A 21,024-nucleotide genomic window follows, 5' to 3' on the forward strand; every position below is an offset into this window, starting at 1 on the left:
TATATATATATATATATATATATATATATATATATATATATATATATATATATATATGATATGTGTGTGTATGTTACTCATCAGTTACTCAGTACTTGAGTAGTTTTTTCACAACATACTTTTTACTTTTACTCAAGTAAATATTTGGGTGACTACTCCTTACTTTTACTTGAGTAATAAATCCCTAAAGTAACAGTACTCTTACTTGAGTACAATTTCTGGCTACTCTACCCACCTCTGGTTGGCGAGCAGTCGGAGACACAAGTGGTGGAACATAGACGTGAGTTCCTAAAACATATTACTAATGCTTCTTTTCTGCCCATGCTGCTTGGTTAACACTGGTTACATAACATAGGATTCTAGTCCTGGCATAATTTTATCACATTTGCTGAAAAGTCTCTACAATTCAATCTTATTATTATTATTGTTTCACTGACTTTTATTTCATTTCTTTTGCATTCCGAAGCCTGTTTTTTTTTGCTTCTTCTCGTGAGAGAGCTAATTCCAGTCCACATACAAATGTCCAACTACGGGGCCGTATCTTATTTTGTGCTCAAACTGAAATACCACTGTCTACTTAAACTTGGTGGTTTGCTTTCTCCAAGATGAATATAAACATTCCCCATATGTAGAACATAATATGAGTTAATTAATACACGTCACTTGCTACAATTGGGTATAGTTTTGCCTGTAGCTAAGCTTTATTTAATCAGAAGTAACTAGTAGCTCAGCTTGCTACATTTTCCCCGTTTCCATATGAGTTGGGAAATTGTGTTAGATGTAAATATAAATGGAATACAATGATTTGCAAATCCTTTTCAACCCATATTCAGTTGAATATACTACAAATACAACATATTTGATGTTCAAACTGATAAACGTTTTTTTTTTGCAAATAATCATTAACTTTAGAATTTGATGCCAGCAACACATGACAAAGAAGTTGGGAAAGGTGGCAATAAATACTGATAAAGTTGAGGAATGCTCATCAAACACTTATTTGGAACATCCCACAGGTGAACAGGCAAATTGGGAACAGGTGGGTGCCATGATTGTGTATAAAAGTAGATTCCATGAAATGCTCAGTCATTCACAAACAAGGATGGGCCGCGGGTCAACACTTTGTCAACAAATGTGTGAGCAAATTGTCGAACAGTTTAAGAAAAACCTTTCTCAACCAGCTATTGCAAGGAATTTAGGGATTTCACCATCTACGGTCCGTAATATCATCAAAGGGTTCAGAGAATCTGGAGAAATCACTGCAGGTAAGCAGCTAAGCCCGTGACCTTCGATCCCTCAGGCTGTACTGCATCAACAAGCGACATCAGTGTGTAAAGGATATCACCACATGGGCCCAGGAACACTTCAGAAACCCACTGTCAGTAACTACAGTTGGTCGTTACATCTGTAAGTGCAAGTTAAAACTCTCCTATGCAAGGCGAAAACCGTTTATCAACAACACCCAGAAACGCCGTCGGCTTCGCTGGGCCTGAGGTCATCTAAGATGGACTGATGCAAAGTGGAAAAGTGTTCTGTGGTCTGAAGAGTCCACATTTCAAATTGATTTTGGAAACTGTGGACATCGTGTCCTCCGGACGAAAGAGGAAAAGAACCATTCGGATTGTTATAGGCGCAAAGTTCTGCATCACAGCATCTGTGATGGTATGGGGGTGTATTAGTGCCCAAGACATGAGTAACTTACACGTCTGTGAAGGCACCATTCATGCTGAAAGGTACATACAGGTTTTGGAGCAACATATGTTGCCATCCAAGCAACGTTACCATGGACGCCCCTGCTTATTTCAGCAAGACAATGCCAAGCCACGTGTTACATCAACGTGGCTTCATAGTAAGAGTGCGGGTACTAGACTGGCCTGCCTGTAGTCCAGACCTGTCTCCCATTGAAAATGTGTGGCGCATTATGAAGCCTAAAATACCACAACGTAGACCCCCAGACTGTTGAACAACTTAAGCTGTACATCAAGCAAGAATGGGAAAGAATTCCACCTGAGAACCTTAAAAAATGTGTCTCCTCAGTTCCCAAACGTTTGCTGAGTGTTGTTAAAAGGAAAGGCCATGTAACACAGTGGTGAACATGCCCTTTCCCAACTACTTTGGCATGTGTTGCAGCCATGAAATTCTAAGTTCATTATTATTTGCAAAAAATAAATAAAGTTTATGAGTTTGAAAATCAAATATCTTGTCTTTGTAGTGCATTCAATTGAATATGGGTTGAAAAGGATTTGCAAATCATTGTATTCCGTTTATATTTACATCTAACACAATTTCCCAACTCATATGGAAACAGGGTTTGTAGTTTCCCCATCACTGTTGTTGATTAGCTATTTAGCCTTCTTTGAACAATGGCTACAGAAGCAACATCCTTATCATTTTGGAACAGAAACTAAACAATGTGGAATAATCCAATTTTTTTACATGTTATTTGGAAACCAAATACAAAGTAATTTGATGTAAAATTGTTACTTTTTATGTGAGAGAAAAACAGATAAGGCTACACATATGTGAAATGATGTACTGAAAATAGGAAGACCAATCACAGCTCTGCGGTCCATGTTGATGTGAGGCTCGGATTTTTAGGAAAGTACACGTTAAGCTCCGCTAAAGGGTTTGGAGGGGTTGGCGTGAGCTGTTGTCGCCTAACACCGGCACCGTGACACTGTAGCATATTCCAGCCTCAAAGTTGAGGTTTCAATGACCTTAAATACAGTTTGTTGATGGATAAAAGGCTCTGTTTGTGTGGACCACCGTTGTTGCCACATATAAACATCTTCATCTCATTCAAGTAAATGCAATTCACACAAAAATAAAGCTGTTGTACAAAATGTATCTAATTTAATGCAAAATATGTCACATTTACCTTGTTTTTTGATTACAATAGTCGACCATTGTCTCTAATCTTGTTCTAACCACAGAATGATTAAAAATAACTAATAAAAAAAAATTGCCAGCTGTCTCGCGGCATCCGTCTCGCATCCATCCGTCGTCACATCCACGAGGTGTCAAGTCCCGCCTCTAAGTCATAGTCTGCTCCTCATTAAGACCTGATAGCAGCATAAAAAGGCATGCATGGCATTAGGGTGACACTAACGATGCAGCGTTCATCAATTAGTAAATGGCTCAAAGAGTTATGTGTGAAACTAATATTAATATCCTATGTGTCGACAGACTCCTAACCACTGTGTTTAACACTCTACTTCTCTACATCCTCCTATTTCTCTCATCTCCAACTTTTCTCACTGTGTCATTTAGACCTAGTGGATTTTGCCACTTTCACTTTCAACTTTTTTACACTTTTTCCTTTATTTGTCACATTCATCGCCTCTGCCAATGAGGTTTTCCTTGACACGGACATCTTTTTATAACTTTTTTGTTTTGATGATGGACAGCTATTCTTATAAGTATAAGCTCCAATTTAAAACACAGTGTTCCCTTCTAAAACATGTACCAAACTTCCAAACACTATTGTTGTGGACTGAGAGGGAGATGACGGCACAGACACCAGGGGGCACAGACACCAGGGGGCAGTAATGTTCTATGATTTATTATGTATATATAGTCAATACATATATAATAATAATAAACAATGCTAATTAAAACTATGGAATGTCGTGTGTGACAAAACCCAAGAGTGTGTGTGTGTGTGGCTATGTGTATGGTTAGCTGAAGTGTGTGTTACCAAGTGTTGAGTCGAGCGAGCGGAGGGACAAAGCAAAAGGGGCAGTCCGTGGGGCAGGCAGATAATCCAGGGCGAGAGAGAGAGAGGCGTCAGAGTCCGTGTCCATGCGAGGGGGTCGAGATACGGGAAGGCAGTCGAGATCCAGGGGGAGAAAGTCCAAGGGAGCGAAACACACAGCTTGAAACCAAGGCGACGGAAGGAAAACACTGCGGGCACAAGGGAGAAGACAGGGGACAAATCAAGCACGGGGAAGAAACACGGAGAGAGCAAAAGAGAGCATAAAGCTTGTGTCGCCTTCGGTACACCATAGAAAACTAAGTTGGGTCCACTGGTCCTCATTCAGCTCGCCCTCATCAGTCCCAGGTGTGCAGATTTCCGATCGCCAACAGCGGCTGTGCGGCCGGCCAGCCGGAGACGAGGAGGACGATGTTGTCGGAGCCGGAGATGAGGAGGACACAGGCTGAGGAGCTGGCCGTGGTGTTGAAGCCGGCGCTAGCCGTGGTGCAGACGCTGGCGCTGGCCGTGGTGATGACGACGGCGCTGGTCGTGGTGATGACGCTGGAACCAGCCTGGGTGCAGGTGCTGGGACGGGGCCTAGTCCGGGTGCAGGTGCTGGTATGGGCACCAGTCTAGGGGTGAGTCCTTGTCTGGGAGCTGGTGATAGCTCGGGGTCCAGCCTGGGAGCTGGTGCTAGCTCGGGGGCCAGTCTGAGGACTGGTGCTAGCTCGGAGGCCAGCCTGGGGACTGGTGCAGACATGGGGGACACCCTGGCGACTGGTGCAGACAAGGGGGCCAGCCTGGGAGCTGGTGCAGACACGGGGGCCAGCCTGGGAGCTGGTGGAGACACGGGGGCCAGCCTGGGGACTGGTGCAGACATGGGGGCCAGCCTGGGAGCTAGTGCAGAGACAGGGGCCAGCCTGGGAGCCGGTGCAGACACGGGGGCCAGCTTGGGAGCCGGTGCAGACACGGGGGCCAGCCTGGGAGCTGGTGCAGACACGGGGGCCAGCCTGGGAGCTGACTGTCTGGCTGGGGGTTGCGGCTGGGAAAAATGAAAGACAGGTGGTATTTGTCTGGCAGGGGGTAGCCTCGCTGGGTACAGCTGTGCTACCATACCACCATTACTATCCCCCCCCCCCTCCGAAAGAGGATGCCAGATGCTTCCTGTCGACTGAGGACCAGTCACTGAGGGTGGGAGGAGGGCGTCCAGGTGACGGGTAAATTCCTCCATCCTTATATTGGAGCTAAACATTCCCTTAAAATAATGAGGAAAGCTAGAAAAATTATCAAGGGTGGAGTGAAAAGAAAAAGACATGGCGAGTGGGGCAAAAAGATGAAAGAAAAAAAAATGTCACTGGGGGAAGGACTAAAGTCACTGAGGAGCGGGGCAAAGGAAAACTGTGCCGTCAGGTCCTTATATTTAATTTGGCGGGAACTTACTGTTGTGGACTGAGAGGGAGATGACGGCACAGACACCATGAGGCAGTAATGTTCTATGATTTATTATATATATAGTTAAAATATATATAATAATAAACAATACTAACTAAAACTATAGAATGGCGTGGGTGACAAAACCCAAGAGTGTGTGTGTGTGTGTGTGTGTGTGGCTATGTGTATGGTTAGCTGAAGTGTGTGTTACCAAGTGTTAAGTCGAGCGAGCGGAGGGACAAAGCAGGAGGGGCAGTCCGTGGGGCAGGCAGATGATCTAGGGCGAGAGAGAGAGGTGTCAGAGTCCGTGTCCATGCGAGTGGGTCGAGATCCGGGAAGGCAGTCGAGATCCAGGGGAAGAAAGTCCAAGGGAGCGAAACACACAGCTCGAAAGGAGGAAGGAAAACACTGCGGGCACGAGAGAGAAGACAGGGGACAAATCAAGCACGGGGAAGAAACACGGAGAGAGCAAAAGAGAGCATAAAGCTTGTGTCGGCTTACGGTACACCACAGAGAACTAAGTTCCTGCCCGGATCCTTGGGTCCACTGGTCCTTATACAGCTCGCGCTCATCAGTCCCAGGTGTGCAGATTGCCGATCGCCCACAGCCTTGCCAGCATGTGGGCGTGACGTGGCCAGCGGGAGCAGGGGCATGTCTCGGCGCACTGCCAGCGGAGGTGCTGGTAGACCCAGCTGCCGGGGAAAAGCGAGTTTGAGCCCGCACCGTGACAACTATCTTTTAAAGTTGAACAACTCTTACTAAGGCTGTGAATGTTTTGGCACCACACGGGGTTAAAGATTCGATTCAGAATCGGTTGTCTTTTCAACACGATTCTCAATTTAAATCTATTTTTTTTTAATACCATTGGGTGCCAGTTCTGTGATTAACTACATTCCTCCATAAAATAGATAACAGCGGCTCTGATAAATGTATGTATTACTAAAATGAAACTAGTTTTTGTTTTATAAAATTCTACCTAAACCATTTAATAAAGTCAAACACAAATAAAGCAACAATCCCACACTTCTGTACAGCAGATATGGGCATCTACATCAACATCATGATTTGTCTGAGTAGCTGGACAGGACAGATTAAAACATGTATATATATGTACATACATATATATATATATATATATATATATATATATATATATATATATATATATATAAATACATATATATATATATATATATATATATATATATATATATATATATATATATTTCTACAAGTAAACAGTACAGTAGGTACTTTATTTATATACAGTATATGTAATGCTAATAAGAGTCTTCTAGTAGAATATGCAGAGATAAGATGTGTCAAAAATATTACTAGAAAAACATTTTTGGCAGCAATAAAGTGGCCATTTGGGTAGATAGTTGTTCTAAAAAGGGTATTTCAACAAGTAAACAGTATAGTAGGTACTTCATTTTGATATATGTAATGCTCATAAGGGTATTCTAGTAAAATATGCAGAGATGAGATGTGTCAGTATCAAAATATTACTTGAAATAAATTTTTAGCAGCAAAAAAATAGTTGTTTTGGCATAGTTTAGCTTTGTAAAGGGTATTTCTACAAGTAAACAGTACAGTAGGTACTTGATTTATATATATGTAATGCTCATAAGGGTATTCTAGTAGAATATGCAGAGATGAGATGTGTCACAATATCAAAATATTACTAGAAATACGTTTTTGGCAGCAACAAAGTGGCCATTTGGGTAGATATTTGTTCTAAAAAGGGTATTTCAACAAGTAAACAGTACAGTAGGTACTGGATATTGATATATGTAATGCTCATAAGGGTATTCTAGTAAAATGTGCGTGTAAATATGAATATGCGATGTGTAAATATCAAAATATTACGTCAAATCACTTTTTGTCAGGCAATATTACATTTAATGACAATTTTACATTAATGAATACATCCAAACACGTTGTACATATTTATTATGTGCAGGAAGAAATAACAGTTACAATTGTGTGTGTATCTTCCAAACAAGAAAGACGTTTTATCACATCAACATCTGACTAACTGTCCTTTAAATCAGTGGTACCCAACCTTTTTGTAGCTCATAAAGAAATACAATCGTGTGTGCTCACGGACTGTATCCCTGCAGACTGTATTGATCTATATTGATATATAATGTATATATTGTATTTTTTATGTTGATTTAATAAAAATGACAACAATTTTATTTTTATTTTTATTTATTTATTTATTTTTTTGTTTCTTGTGCGGCCCGGTACCAATCGGTGGTTTGGGGACCACTGCTTTAAATCACATTAATGCCACAGAAAAGGAAAACTGTCTTTTTCCGGGCACGATAAAGTCTTAAATAATGTCAAACATGTAGCGTTACAATAACCAGGAAGATAAAGTGTTTGTCTCACACCTAGTAATCCGCTGTGGACACACCAAGACAAAAATGTAGGCTCAGCGAGCGCTGCGCGGCCCCGCGAAGGAAATACATTTTTTAGTTGGAAATACAGCCAAATTAACTCCTGAACTGGCATTTTCACACACACCTCAAACCATCTGCACGCATGCAATGCTTTCTGGTGCGCACGAGAAACTATGTGGTGCACACGAGAAATTATCTCGTGAGCACGAGAAACTTTTGTGTGCGCACGAGATACATATTTAAAAAAAAAAATATATATATATATATATATATATAAAAAAACAATTCCCCAATGTCCCTTTAGGGGCTCCGTATTATACAGCATCTGGGGCATATATATTTTTTTTTTTTACACCAGGTACTAATAATGGTGTGCTTCTGAATAATTACAGTTTGTGCTTTTTAAGAGCAACTTCCCAATCGGGATCCATCTTTACGTCAGTTTATCGTCCAACCTCAAAATCCAATGACCCTGAGAATGTAAGATTTAAAAAATTGAGGAAAATATGCCTTTAAAGTTGCACATAACTTTTGAGTATGATATGTTGAATGATGTTCTTTATGGCGTTATGTGACCATACAGTTGTTGTTATCATACATTTTTGGGCAAATCCATCCATCCATCCATTTTCTACCGCTTGTCCTGTTCGGGGTCGCGGGGGGTGCTGGAGCCTATCTCAGCTGCTTCGGATGTTAGATTAAATATCTTATTGTTGCTTAAAGTGGTTAACCTATTTATACAAACCGATGGGTGGATCTGGGTTTCCCCCAGATTGTCAACATACACGCAGCGGTTGGGGCGTGGCCAACATGACCCCATCATATAATTTGCATAATCTGCTCTGAATAATATATAATATATAATAAAGATATAAAAAAACATGTGATATAACATGTCTACATAGATTTAAAAACAAACTGTGTTATTATTTGGTATTACCATTATTTATTTATTATATTATACCATTTATATATTATATTGTTTGTTATTGTACAATGTACTTTGTTGAGATTTTTCCAAATTCCTTCGACTAGCAACAAATTTAGCATATTTTTTCTGACGTTATTATAGACTGTACTCGTGTTTAGAGACTACTTATGACCCTCGATGGCCGTGACAAACACTGAAAGCAGCAGCGAGCCTGATGCCACACTTGCTTCGTGCTGCTCCAGCCTTTCTCTCCTTAAAAGTCTCCACTGTCCGCTTATTATTGCACATTGCACATTTTATAGATCGGGCATATCTCGGATATATTAAAGTACGTCCTCATGGCAGACATGTTGCCTTTGCTCCGGACAGTATTGTGCGTATTACCTTACGTCATCATAACACCCGGTTTTGGCAGCCACAGTATGGGGTGTTAAAAACCTTTTTCCGGAGGCCGAATCTTTGGTGCATCACTAGTCAGTAGTGCACAAATAATAGGCTAGCTGTTCATAGTATAACGACCTGCTGGTGTTAAAGTCGATGTTCGTGTATGACTGATGTTCATTGTTCCCGTGACCGTGAACACACCGTCCGTGCCGGAAAGGTGAATGGTGGAGAATGAAGAGGTGTTGCTGTGTGTCTGGGAGTGAAACACAGAGACAGACGTGTGTGCACCGGGGGAAATATGTGCAAGAACATACACAGGTTATCATCATAAGATTAGCAACAAAAGTTAAAAAGAGCGTCAGACTTTGTGTGACTTCTTCTGTAGGCTACATCCATCCATCCATCCATTTTCTAACACTTGTCCCTTTGGGGGTTGCGGGGGGGTGCTGGAGTCTATCTCAGCTGCATTCGGGCGGAAGGCGGGGTACACCCTGGACAAGTTGCCACCTCATCGCAGAGCCAACACAGATAGACAGACAACATTCACACACTAGGGGCAATTTAGTGTTGCCAATCCCCAGGTGCATGTCTTTGGAGGTGGGAGGAAGCCGGAGTACCCGGGGGGAACCCACGCAGTCACGGGGAGAACATGCAAACTCCACACAGAAAGATCCAGAGCCCAGGACCGAACACAGGACCTTCGTATTGTGAGGCACACGCACTAACCTCTGTGCCACCTGCCCCTGTAGGCTACAATACATTATAAAATGATATTACTTTAATTTGTTTTCACGTTAAAAAACAACTAATTTTTAGGGAGTAGCGGCATTTATTTTGACGTGGCGCACCCTGGTGGTTGCTTAAAGGTCGTCCGCGTTTGAACGAGCTGCAGGCATTTATCTCAACCTCTTCCTGGTCCGACTTTCAAGCTACGCCCCACTGATACACAGGCACACAACAAAAGAATAATGGATGAAAAGATTCCTTGATTACAGAAAACAATCTAGGATTTGTCTCGTCCTCGAGGAATCGTCTTGTTTATGGTAAACCTAAAAGCATGACATTACTGTTGGCTATCGGCCCAAGATAAGTTAGACGTGCTAGCTAAAACTGTTAAGTGAAGTGAAGTGTGAAGTGAATTATATTTATATAGCGCTTTTCTCTAGTGACTCAAAGCGCTTTACATAGTGAAACCCAATATCTAAGTTACATTTTTAAACCAGTGTGGGTGGCACTGGGAGCAGGTGGGTAAAGTGTCTTGCTCAAGGACACAACGGCAGTGACTAGGAGGGCGGAAGCGGGGATCGAACCTGGAACCCTCATGTTGCTGGCACGGCCACTCTACCAACCGAGCTATACCGCCCCATGTTAACAACATAGGTCGTAGCTAATAGGTGTAGACTAGGTTGTGTTGCCTCGCCTTTGCCATTGAGCTGAATTTGCCAACTAGTCTTTTGTTACGCACTAAAAAAAGGTGTATACGGTAAATATTGTACTTATTAAACACTAGCTGATTTGATTGTAAAAATCGCTAATGCTAATCAGCAGCATGACTATGGCAAAACCAATGTAAATTAGCATTGAGCCTGTGCATTTTGAAAGGTGGAGCCTTGTGCTTTGTTGGCATGGAACATGGCAACACTACCTGTCCTCGAGTCAGTCTAACTGAGTCCGCGCTGAGTGCTTGTTTCCTCGACAAGTTTTAGAGCCGGCCAAGTCTGCAACCGGACGTGACATCACGTGTAAAACAAGTAAAACAAGTATTGAAATATGGCACCGTTTGATTTTATTTGAATTGATATCCGGTAGTACTGACGGAATTCGGTCAGTGTTTATCAAATAACCAAATTCGGCACACATTCCCACTGACTAGTGGGGTAACTGAGAAACACAAACTTTATTGATTTTGGAAAGCATCCACCCAGAAATAGCTGTGCTAGCTAAAGGCAAATAGCTATAGGTCATTTAAGGACTTCTGAGCTAATCTACCACAATTAAGAGATTATCATTATTGACTTTTATTGATAGCAGATGTATGGAGGTCTGGAGGTTGACATGTACTGTGTTTGACCCGACAAGTATTCAATTCTCAGATTGTAGGTATTATAATCATACATGTTGGCTGAGAATGTTCATATGCATTAAATGTCCATAAATGTGTTCCATATTTGACCTCATCTTCATTTCCACTCCTGAGGTTTACTTAACATCTAATGCCCCGTCCCCACATCCTCCCTCATCCACCAGCTGACCTTTTGTCCGTGCTCTTTTCCACCACATCCTTTATCTTCCTTCCTGCCTCCCACTTCACCTGGAGTGACCGCTGCTGCATTGTGGACGACTCCTCAGCATTCCCACCCTTACACAAAGGAGTCTTTTCCTTGCCTTTCCTTTTTCCTCGTGCTCTCATCTCATCATCCACTTCCGTGTGTGTCATTAAAAATGAGTTGCCGTATTACGGCGAGTAGAATTAGGTCACGTTGACAGCCAGGCAAGACAGATGATGCTGGCCTGACAACCTCCATGCTACATTCCCTTCGTCTTGTCTCGGAAATAAGGTGCCCTCTCTTCTTCGCTTCCTGTCATCCCGGGGTTTTTCCTATCCGTTGGCCTCAGCCGCCATCACGGGAACAGTCATGGAAAATGGAGAATTGTCTCTCCTCATCATACCCGAGCTACAGAATCACCATATGTTACACCTTAAGGAGGTTTGGGTGGCATATGGCTCAACGCACACATACTCAAGTACAGGAAGTTGAACCTTTGCTGTGGTTTTGAATCTCTTCAGCAGCTGTTTTTCTCCTCTGTCTTGTGCTCACATCATTGCTTCTTGTCCTGACAGATGCTCTGAGACACACAGAGGTTGGTGGGATTGTTGTGCGGGAGCAATAGCTTATTCTAGTCATGGTTCTTGTCTGCTCATGCTGTTTCTGCATCCTCTCATTTGTCGCAACTGAGGAGTGCCTAATATGTAAAGGTACATTTTTACAAGCAATAGCACAATTTGACTGCAGGGAGGAACACAGTGGGTCGGTTAAGGTGTTTGTTTGGGTTTCCTTCCAAAAGTTGTGTTTCGTAAAAGTGCGTAAGATCTCAACACAGATCCGAGCATGCAATCTATTTTTCCCCATTGTGAATACTGTACAGTAGGATAAAGTAAGTAAATAAGTACATTTTGTTTATTAAGTGTTTTTCACAGATACAATCACACAGCTCTGTACAAAACATAGGTAAAGTAAAGCATAAATTCAATTTAAAACAACAGGGGCAACATCATAAAAAGGATACAAAGAGGATTAAAAATAATAGTTAAAAGGTGCATTAACTAAAAGCTTTACTAAAAAGAGAAGTTTTCAAATGTTTCTTAAAGGGGAACATTATCACAATTTCAGAATTGTTAAAACCATTAAAAATCAGTTCCCAGTGGCTTATTATATTTTTCGAAGTTTTTTTCAAAATTTTACCCATCACGCAATATCCCTAAAAAAAGCTTCAAAGTGCCTGATTTTAACCATCGTTATAAACACCCGTCCATTTTCCTGTCCCGTCACATAGTGAAGCCAACACAAACAAACATGGCGGAAAGAACAGCGAGCTATAGCGACATTAGCTCAGATTCAGACTCGGATTTCAGCGGCTTAAGCGATTCAACAGATTACGAATGTATTGAAACGGATGGTTGTAGTGTGGAGGCAGGTAGCGAAAACGAAATTGAAAAGAAACTGAAGCTATTGAGCCATATCGGTTTGAACCGTATGCAAGCGAAACCGACGAAAACGACACGACAGCCAGCGACACGGGAGAAAGCGAGGACGAATTCGGCGATCGCCTTCTAACCAACGATTGGTATGTGTTTGTTTGGCATTAAAGGAAACTAACAACTATGAACTAGGTTTACAGCATATGAAATACATTTGGCAATAACATGCACTTTGAGAGTGCAGACAGCCCAATTTTCATCAATTAATATATTCTGTAGACATACCCTCATCCACGCTCTTTTCCTGAAACCTAATCTGTCCAGTTTTGGAGTTGATGTCAACAGGCCAGGGAAGCTAGGGTCGATAGGGGTTTTAGCTCGCTCGTCTTGCTTGCCGTGCTACCGAGGTCCTTTGTCCCTGAATTGCTCACACACTCCGGCAGATTCAATGGGGGTCTGGCGGCAGATTTCTTTGACTTTATCGTTGGAAATGCATCTGCTTTGAGTGTCGCAGGATATCCACACATTCTTGCCATCTCTGTCGTAGCATAGCTTTCGTCGGTAAAGTGTGCGGAACAAACGTCCAATTTCTTGCCACTTTCGCATATTTGGGCCACTGGTGCAACTTGAATCCGTCCCTGTTCGTGTTGTTACACCCTCCGACAACACACCAACAAGGCATGATTTCTCCAAGGTACGGAAAACAGTCGAAAAAACGGAAAATAACAGAGCTGATTTGACTCGGTGTTTGAGAAAATAACGGATTGCTTCCCGATGTGACGCCACGTTGTGACGTCAACGCTCCGAGAGCGAATATTAGAAAGGCGTTTAATTCGCCAAAATTCACCCATTTAGAGTTCGGAAATCGGTTAAAAAAATATATGGTCTTTTTTCTGCAACATCAAGGTATATATTGACGCTTACATAGGTCTGGTGATAATGTTCCCCTTTAAAAGTTTCAACACAGTCAAGACCACGAATGGACTGGTGCAAATTGTTCCAGAGTCTGGGAGCCATAGCCTGGAATGCCAGGTCCCCACGGGTTTTAAAACAAGTTTTTGGGATCTTTAGAAGACCCTGGCCTGAAGACCGGAGGCTACGCTCTGAAGAGTAGGGGCATAGTAAGTCAGTGATGTACTGAGGGGCCCCACCATGCAACGCACGGAATGTCAGGACTAAAATTTTAAACTCAATGCAGAATTTAAATGGAAGCCAATGAAGACTGGATAAAACGGGGGTGATATGGGCTGTTCTGGGTGCACCGGTCAAAAGCCTGGCAGCCACATTTTGTACAGTCTAAAGTCTCCTTAGCGTTGACTTGTTAAAAAAAAGTGAAGAGAGAATTGCAACAGTCAATGCGAGACGAAATGAACACGTGAATGATCATTTGGAGATCCAAATTTAACAACAAATTTCTCACTTTAGAATAAAAACAGTTTTTGGTCAGTTGACGACAGTGACCTTCCAAAGACATTGACTGATCCAACACAACCCCAAGGTTTCTGAGGCTGCTTTTAACAGATGCGCCCAGAGCACCAAGGGAGTTCTTGATCAGGGGGATCTTTTTATTGGGGACACTTATCAGAGTTTCCATTTGTTTGAATTTATCTGGAGGAAATTTGAGGACAACCAGTTTTCTATACATGATACGTACTCCAAGAACTCAGATAAAATGTGAAACTCTGAATCATTGAAGGAGCTTAACAGTTGAATATCATCTGCATAAACATGGTTTATGGTTTCCCTCGTGATACTTTGACAATAGATTATAGAACTGAACATGTTTTATAACGAGTAGCAAAAGTGAACACATTGAAACATTTTTATAAAGCTTATCTTATTAAATCTAGGATGTGCTAATGTTACAAATCAGACGATGTATGTGTGGTTTTGATTGCTACATATAATTTCAATCAATCAATGTTTATTTATATAGCCCTAAATCACAAGTGTCTCAAAGGGCTGCACAAGCCACAACGACATCCTCGGTTCAGATCCCACAACATGGCAAGGACAAACTCAACCCAATGGGACAATGAGAAACCTTGGAGAGGGCCGCAGATGTGGGGACAAATATTGATCTAATCACTCTAGTATCAACTATATACTGATACTACCCTAGGTATCGACACCGCCAGTTTACTGATTGATTCGCCTTGCTCTGACTGCAACAATGCTGACACACCAGCAGTTGTTATATTATCCTCTCTTTACATTCCTATTAATCTAATTGTTAATTTCATGTTAACATCTGCTTACTTTCTGCTGTAACGTGGTAGCGGCCACTCTTCTTAATGTTTACTATACACTTATTTGTTTAAAACTAGCTTAGCCGTTAGTTTGGCTATTATCATGCCTGCTTCTGCGTTGCTCTCGGTGTGTAATATGTCCAGCCTCGTCCTCCAGTGATAATATACTTGAAAATAATACTTAAGAGACTACAAAAATTGGTTTATTTAATGTAGATGATTATTATTAGCTTAGGGTAGCAGCTCCACACTGTGTATGGAGATATGTAATTAGCTGCTAGCTTGTCAGCAGGCGATTAAAAATAAATACAGTGTCAGCTGGACAGATTTGCGTCTGTGTTTGGCACTAAAGGTCATTAATTGCATAAATTTTCATGAAATCTTCCGATACCAATTGATCGATTGGCACATCCCTAACTTAAATGACTATTCTGTTCAACTATGTCACATATTTTTGTAACAATATAAAACAGTACATATCCATTTTTTGTAAACGAGTACCGTAAATTCCGGACTATAAGCAGCTACAAACCCCGTTTCCATATGAGTTGGGAAATTGTGTTAGATGTAAATATAAACGGAATACAATGATTTGCAAATCCTTTTCAACCCATATTCAATTGAATGCACTACAAAGACAAGCTATTTGATGTTCAAACTCATAAACTTTATTTATTTTTTTGCAAATAATAATTAACTTAAAATTTCATGGCTGCAACACATGCCAAAGTAGTTGGGAAAGGGCATGTTCACCACTGTGTTACATGGCCTTTCCTTTTAACAACACTCAGTAAACGTTTGGGAACTGAGAAGACACATTTTTTAAGCTTCTCAGGTGGAATTCTTTCCCATTCTTGCTTGATGTACAGCTTAAGTTGTTCAACAGTCCGGGGGTCTCCGTTGTGGTATTTTAGGCTTCATAATGCGCGACACATTTTCAATGGGAGACAGGTCTGGACTACAGGCAGGCCAGTCTAGTACCCGCACTCTTTTACTATAAAGCCACGTTGATGTAACACGTGGCTTGGCATTGCCTTGCTGAAATAAGCAGGGGCGTCCATGGTAACGTGGCTTAGATGGCAACATATGTTGCTCCAAAACCTGTATGTACCTTTCAGCATTAATGGCGCCTTCACAGATGTGTAAGTTACCCATGTCTTGGGCACTAATACACCCCCATACCATCACCGATTCTGGTTTTTCAACTTTGCGCCTATAACACGACGTCCACAGTTTCCAAAAACAATTTGAAATGTGGACTTGTCAGACCACAGAATACATTTCCACTTTGTATCAGTCCATCTTAGATGAGCTTAGGCCCAGCGAAGCCGACGGCGTTTCTGGGTGTTGTTGATAAACCGTTTTCGCCTTGCATAGGAGAGTTTTAACTTGCACTTACAGATGTAGCGACCAACTGTAGTTACTGACAGTGGGTTTCTGAAGTGTTCCTGAGCCCATGTGGTGATATCCTTTTACACACTGATGTCGCTTGTTGATGCAGTACAGCCTGAGGGATCGAAGGTCACGGGCTTAGCTGTTTACGTGCAGTGATTTCTCCAGATTCTCTGAACTCTTTGATGATATTACGAATCGTAGATGGTGAAATCCCTAAATTCCTTGCAATAGCTGGTTGAGAAAGGTTTTTGTTAAACTGTTCAACAATTTGCTCACGCATTTGTTGACAAAGTGGGAACCCTCGCCCCATCCTTGTTTGTGAATGACTGAGCATTTCATGGAATCTACTTTTATACCCAATCATGGCACCCACCTGTTCCCAATTTGCCTGTACACCTGTGGGGTGTTTCAAATAAGTGTTTGATGAGCATTCCTCAACTTTCTCAGTATTTATTGCCACCTTTCCCAACTTTTTTGTCATGTGTTGCTGGCATCAAATTCTAAAGTTAATGATTATTTGCAAAAAAAAAAAGTTCATCAGTTTGAACATCAAATATGTTGTCTTTGTAGCATATTCAAAGGAAAATGGGTTGGAAAGGATTTGCAAATCATTGTATTCCATTTATATTTACATCTAACATAATTCCCCTACTCATATGGAAACGGGGTTTGTACTTTTTCCCTATGCTTTGAACCCTGTGGCTTACAAAACGGTGCAACTAATTTATGAATTGTTCTTCGCTGACGGCCAATAGGCAAATAGTTTTTATTAAACACATGCAAAGACACTTAAAATGGTGTGTTAATGTTTGTGCTATGGCACCATCTTTTGGACGAGTTCGCTCACTGCAGGCGCTGCCTGCAAGTGTTTCATGCTGTTTAAAACTTTGAACCGGAAGAAGTGCCGTTCTGTCTTCTAATTGTCCATAGCGTTTCTACTCGTATGAACTCTTCATTCAAGTTTTACAGTAGTTTTTTTTTTACAGTGTAACTAAAACTATTCTTACTTACTAAACCGTCCCATGTGTGATGTCTGTAGGAGTGTTTTCATGCATATATGTACGTACTATTGTAAGGTAATCAAGCTCGCGTCGTTAACACGAGTTTACAAGTGTCTGTGTTAGTCTTATTAATTCATAATGGCACTCTGTTTGTGTTAGTTCCAGTTTCACAAACCTCTCAGCAAATTCACCAAGACGTCACTGTGAAGTTATTAAGTCTGTTCAGCTAATTGGAGAGCTACCTTCGTCAGCTAGGGAGTCCATGCTGCTTTACTGTTGTGTTACAGACACCGTTTGGAAATAATTAAGTATCTGCGGCCTATAGTCCAGTGTGGCCAATATATGGAAAATATTAGTTTTTTTTTTCTAAAATGTAGTGGCTTATACTGTACACCGGTGCGCTCTGATTTGGGCATCATTCACGCACCAGCAGTTTGATGCCAGCCGAGACCAACTGCTTGTGAATTGTTTATAATAAACCACTGAGACGTGTCCTTTAATGTTCTTTATTATGAATCCAGTACACACCTTGACATTTGAGACATGTTTTTATTGAGCCCATTGTATCCTATTGTGTTTCATGGTGTGGATCAATCCATCGTATTATTCAAAAATGTACATTCATTTACAGACAACCTAATACTGTCTTTGCATAGTTTAACTTCCTTCCTTCCTAAATGTATTCATAATCAAAGCCAGCATATTTAACACCTACAGACATTGTGGCGGATACTTTTTTTTCCCAATCTTCAGCCTCTTCACTTCCCTGCTCATCTTCCTCCCACTCCTTGTTCTCCTCACATCTTCGTCTCCTTCTATTCGCCAAAGATCTAAGTCATTCTCGTGTCTTTGACGCCGCCTTTCTTTATCTTTTCATCCTGGAGGAGCAGCAGCAGCGTTAAAGTAAAAGTTTACGTTTGTCCAAAGTTTTGATGACGTGGCTTGAATCAGCCACTATTCTTGTTTGTGTGCCTATAGACTGGGGCCCCGCCATCCGTTGGGGGCCCCGTTTTGCATGAAGAAGCGTCTGTAAATTTTTTATTAATGAACAGCAGGGCGCTTTATGTGAAATTTTGCTGCAAACATATTCTAAGCCCCTTCCTTCTCCGTCACTTATAAGAATATAAGGGTACATTTCCCTGGACATGCCCATTCCGCATCATTAGTGCTGGGCTTTTAAGTAGTCATACGGGTTTCAAATCCTGTGTGAGATTTATCAGGAATATTTGCAAATTTATGTTTTAATAATGTTGTGTTTTTTTATTTTGCACTAAAAAATATTAAAAAACAACATAAAATAGGGATACCATTTTTTTTTTGCTTCAGGCCCCAATTTGCCACCTTGAAAACATATTTGTGTGTCTTATTTGTTTTAAATATTTTGCCCTATGGTATAACCTCAATGTGATCAGCAGTTCAAGCTCAGAGAAGGAGTACAATACTTCACATTGAATAGGATTTTTTGGGGAAAAAACCCATAATAAAAGCCTTTGTGTATTTTTTAAGCTACAATGAGACCGCAACCTAGCAGGGATTATGCTTTGGTCAGCTCCTTGAAACATGTTTTAACCATGGCCTTGGAGGTTGTACTTGCCCTAGGATTGAACAATAGTTTTTGCTTATTTGTGTTTCGGCACAACTTTGACAACATTCTCCCTTATTATATTTGTCACACATTTCTAATATGTCATATATTGACCAAGCAACACTAGAGTTTGTCGAAAGTCAACACTCACGCAACACATTGAATCACTTCAAAGATAATTAACATACAATATGTATTTTTCACACATAATGTCAACATTTGATGTCTTCCACCGTATTATTAAGACAATGTATGACTTTTATTAAATTTATACACTCCATGTCAAGATTTTCTTCCTTATATATTTCCTCCAACCTTACAATCTCCCCAAAGGAGTTGAGGACAAAGCTATTCTGTAATGCTCTCATATGGTACTTTGTTGTAAGTATATCAAAATGAGTGCTGTCAAATGATTTTATTCAGCTAAATCACAGGGTTGCAATAGATGGATTACAAATTAAATGTCATTAATTGTTTTATCTATATCCATCGAGTTTCATTTTGCATGAGTAAAAAAAACTCAAGAAAGAAGTAAATATATATATACTGTATGTATGTATATATATACATATACATATACATATATATATATATATATATATATATATATATATATATATATATATATATATATATATATATATATATATATATATATATAGTACCGGCCATAGGTTTGGACACACATCCTCATTCAATGTGTTTTCTTTATTCTCATGTATATTTACTACATTGTAGATTGTCACTGAAGGCATCAAATCAAAACTATGAATGAACACATATATATATATATATATATTAGGGCTGTGAATCTTTGAGTGTCCCACGATTCGATTCAATATCGATTCTTGGGGTCACGATTCGATTCAAAATCGATTTTTTTTTCAATTCAACACGATTCTCGATTCAAAAACAATTTTTTCCCAATTCAAAACGATTCTCTATTCATTCAATACATAGGATTTCAGCAGGATCCACCCCAGTCTGTTGACATGCAAGCAGAGTAGTAGATTTTTGTAAAAAGCTTTTATAATTGTAAAGGACAATGTTTTATCAACTGATTGCAATAATGTAAATTTGTTTTAACTATTAAATGAACCAAAAATATGATTTATTTTATCTTTGTGAAAATATTGGACACAGTGTGTTGTCAAGCTTATGAGATGCGATGCAAGTGTAAGCAAGCCACTGTGACACTATTGTTCATTTATTTTTTTATGAATGTCTAATGATAATGTCAATGAGGGATTTTTAATCACTGCTATGTTGAAATTGTAACTAATATTGATACTGTTGTTGATGATATTCATTTTGTTTAACTACTTTTGGTTTGTTCTGTGTCGTGTTTGTGTCTCCTCTCAATTGCTCTGTTTATTGCAGTTCTGAGTGTTGCTGGAATTGGATTGCATTGTTATGGTATTGCTGTGTATTGTCTTGTTGGATTGATTAATTAGAAAAATAAATAAATAAATAGTAATTTTATAAATAAATAAAAAATCGATTTAAAAAAAATGAGAATCGATTCTGAATCGCACAACAGGAGAATTGCGATTCAAATTCGAATCGATTTTTTCCCACAACCCTAATATATATATATATATATATATATATATATATATATATATATATATATATATATATATATATATATATATATATTAAAAGTCTTGTGCGAATTGTATCAATTCCGATTCTGAATCGATTCATAATGTTAAAAATATTTTTTTAGTTTTTTAAATTAAAAATTGTTTTAACAATACAAACACTTTTCAAAATATGTTTTTTAGGCCATCTCTGTGCTTAACCGTCGGCAGCCAAGAGTTGCAATCCTTATTCATCCCGATTCCAAACCGAGACATAATTTTTCAAAAATCAATAAAAACATTTTTTTTATAACAATCAATTGTTTTAAATATATATTTTTTGCCATCTCTATGCAACCAGGAGGAGCTTTTCTAACCTGTAACCTAAAAAAAGTTTCCTTACAATCATTATACCAAATAATTAGGGGTGTAACGATTGATCGATATACTGATAGATGGATTTTTATTTCTAAAATCCCCAAATCGATCTGAGCTCGCCTCGTTGGCGTCCCAGAAGATATATATCGATCTAACATCGATTTAAAAGGTAATTAAATCATTTTATCGATACTAGATAGTAAAACTTTGGCTTTGGGAACATCAGACTTTATATAAAGTTGTTTTTAGAGCTTTTTAAAGAATTGCACTCTGTAAACGTCGCAA

The 21,024-nt window shown here is 40.0% G+C and overlaps 1 protein-coding gene across 3 annotated transcripts in view; it reads left to right on the plus strand.

The window, feature by feature from the left end:
- Positions 1-21,024, plus strand: part of mdga1 (MAM domain containing glycosylphosphatidylinositol anchor 1) — a 535,716-nt gene that overhangs the window by 125,520 nt on the left and 389,172 nt on the right. The gene's annotated exons all lie outside the window — the stretch shown is intronic.

The sequence above is a fragment of the Nerophis lumbriciformis genome, linkage group LG06 (assembly GCF_033978685.3).
Source record: "Nerophis lumbriciformis linkage group LG06, RoL_Nlum_v2.1, whole genome shotgun sequence".
Taxonomy (NCBI): Eukaryota; Metazoa; Chordata; class Actinopteri; order Syngnathiformes; family Syngnathidae; genus Nerophis; species Nerophis lumbriciformis.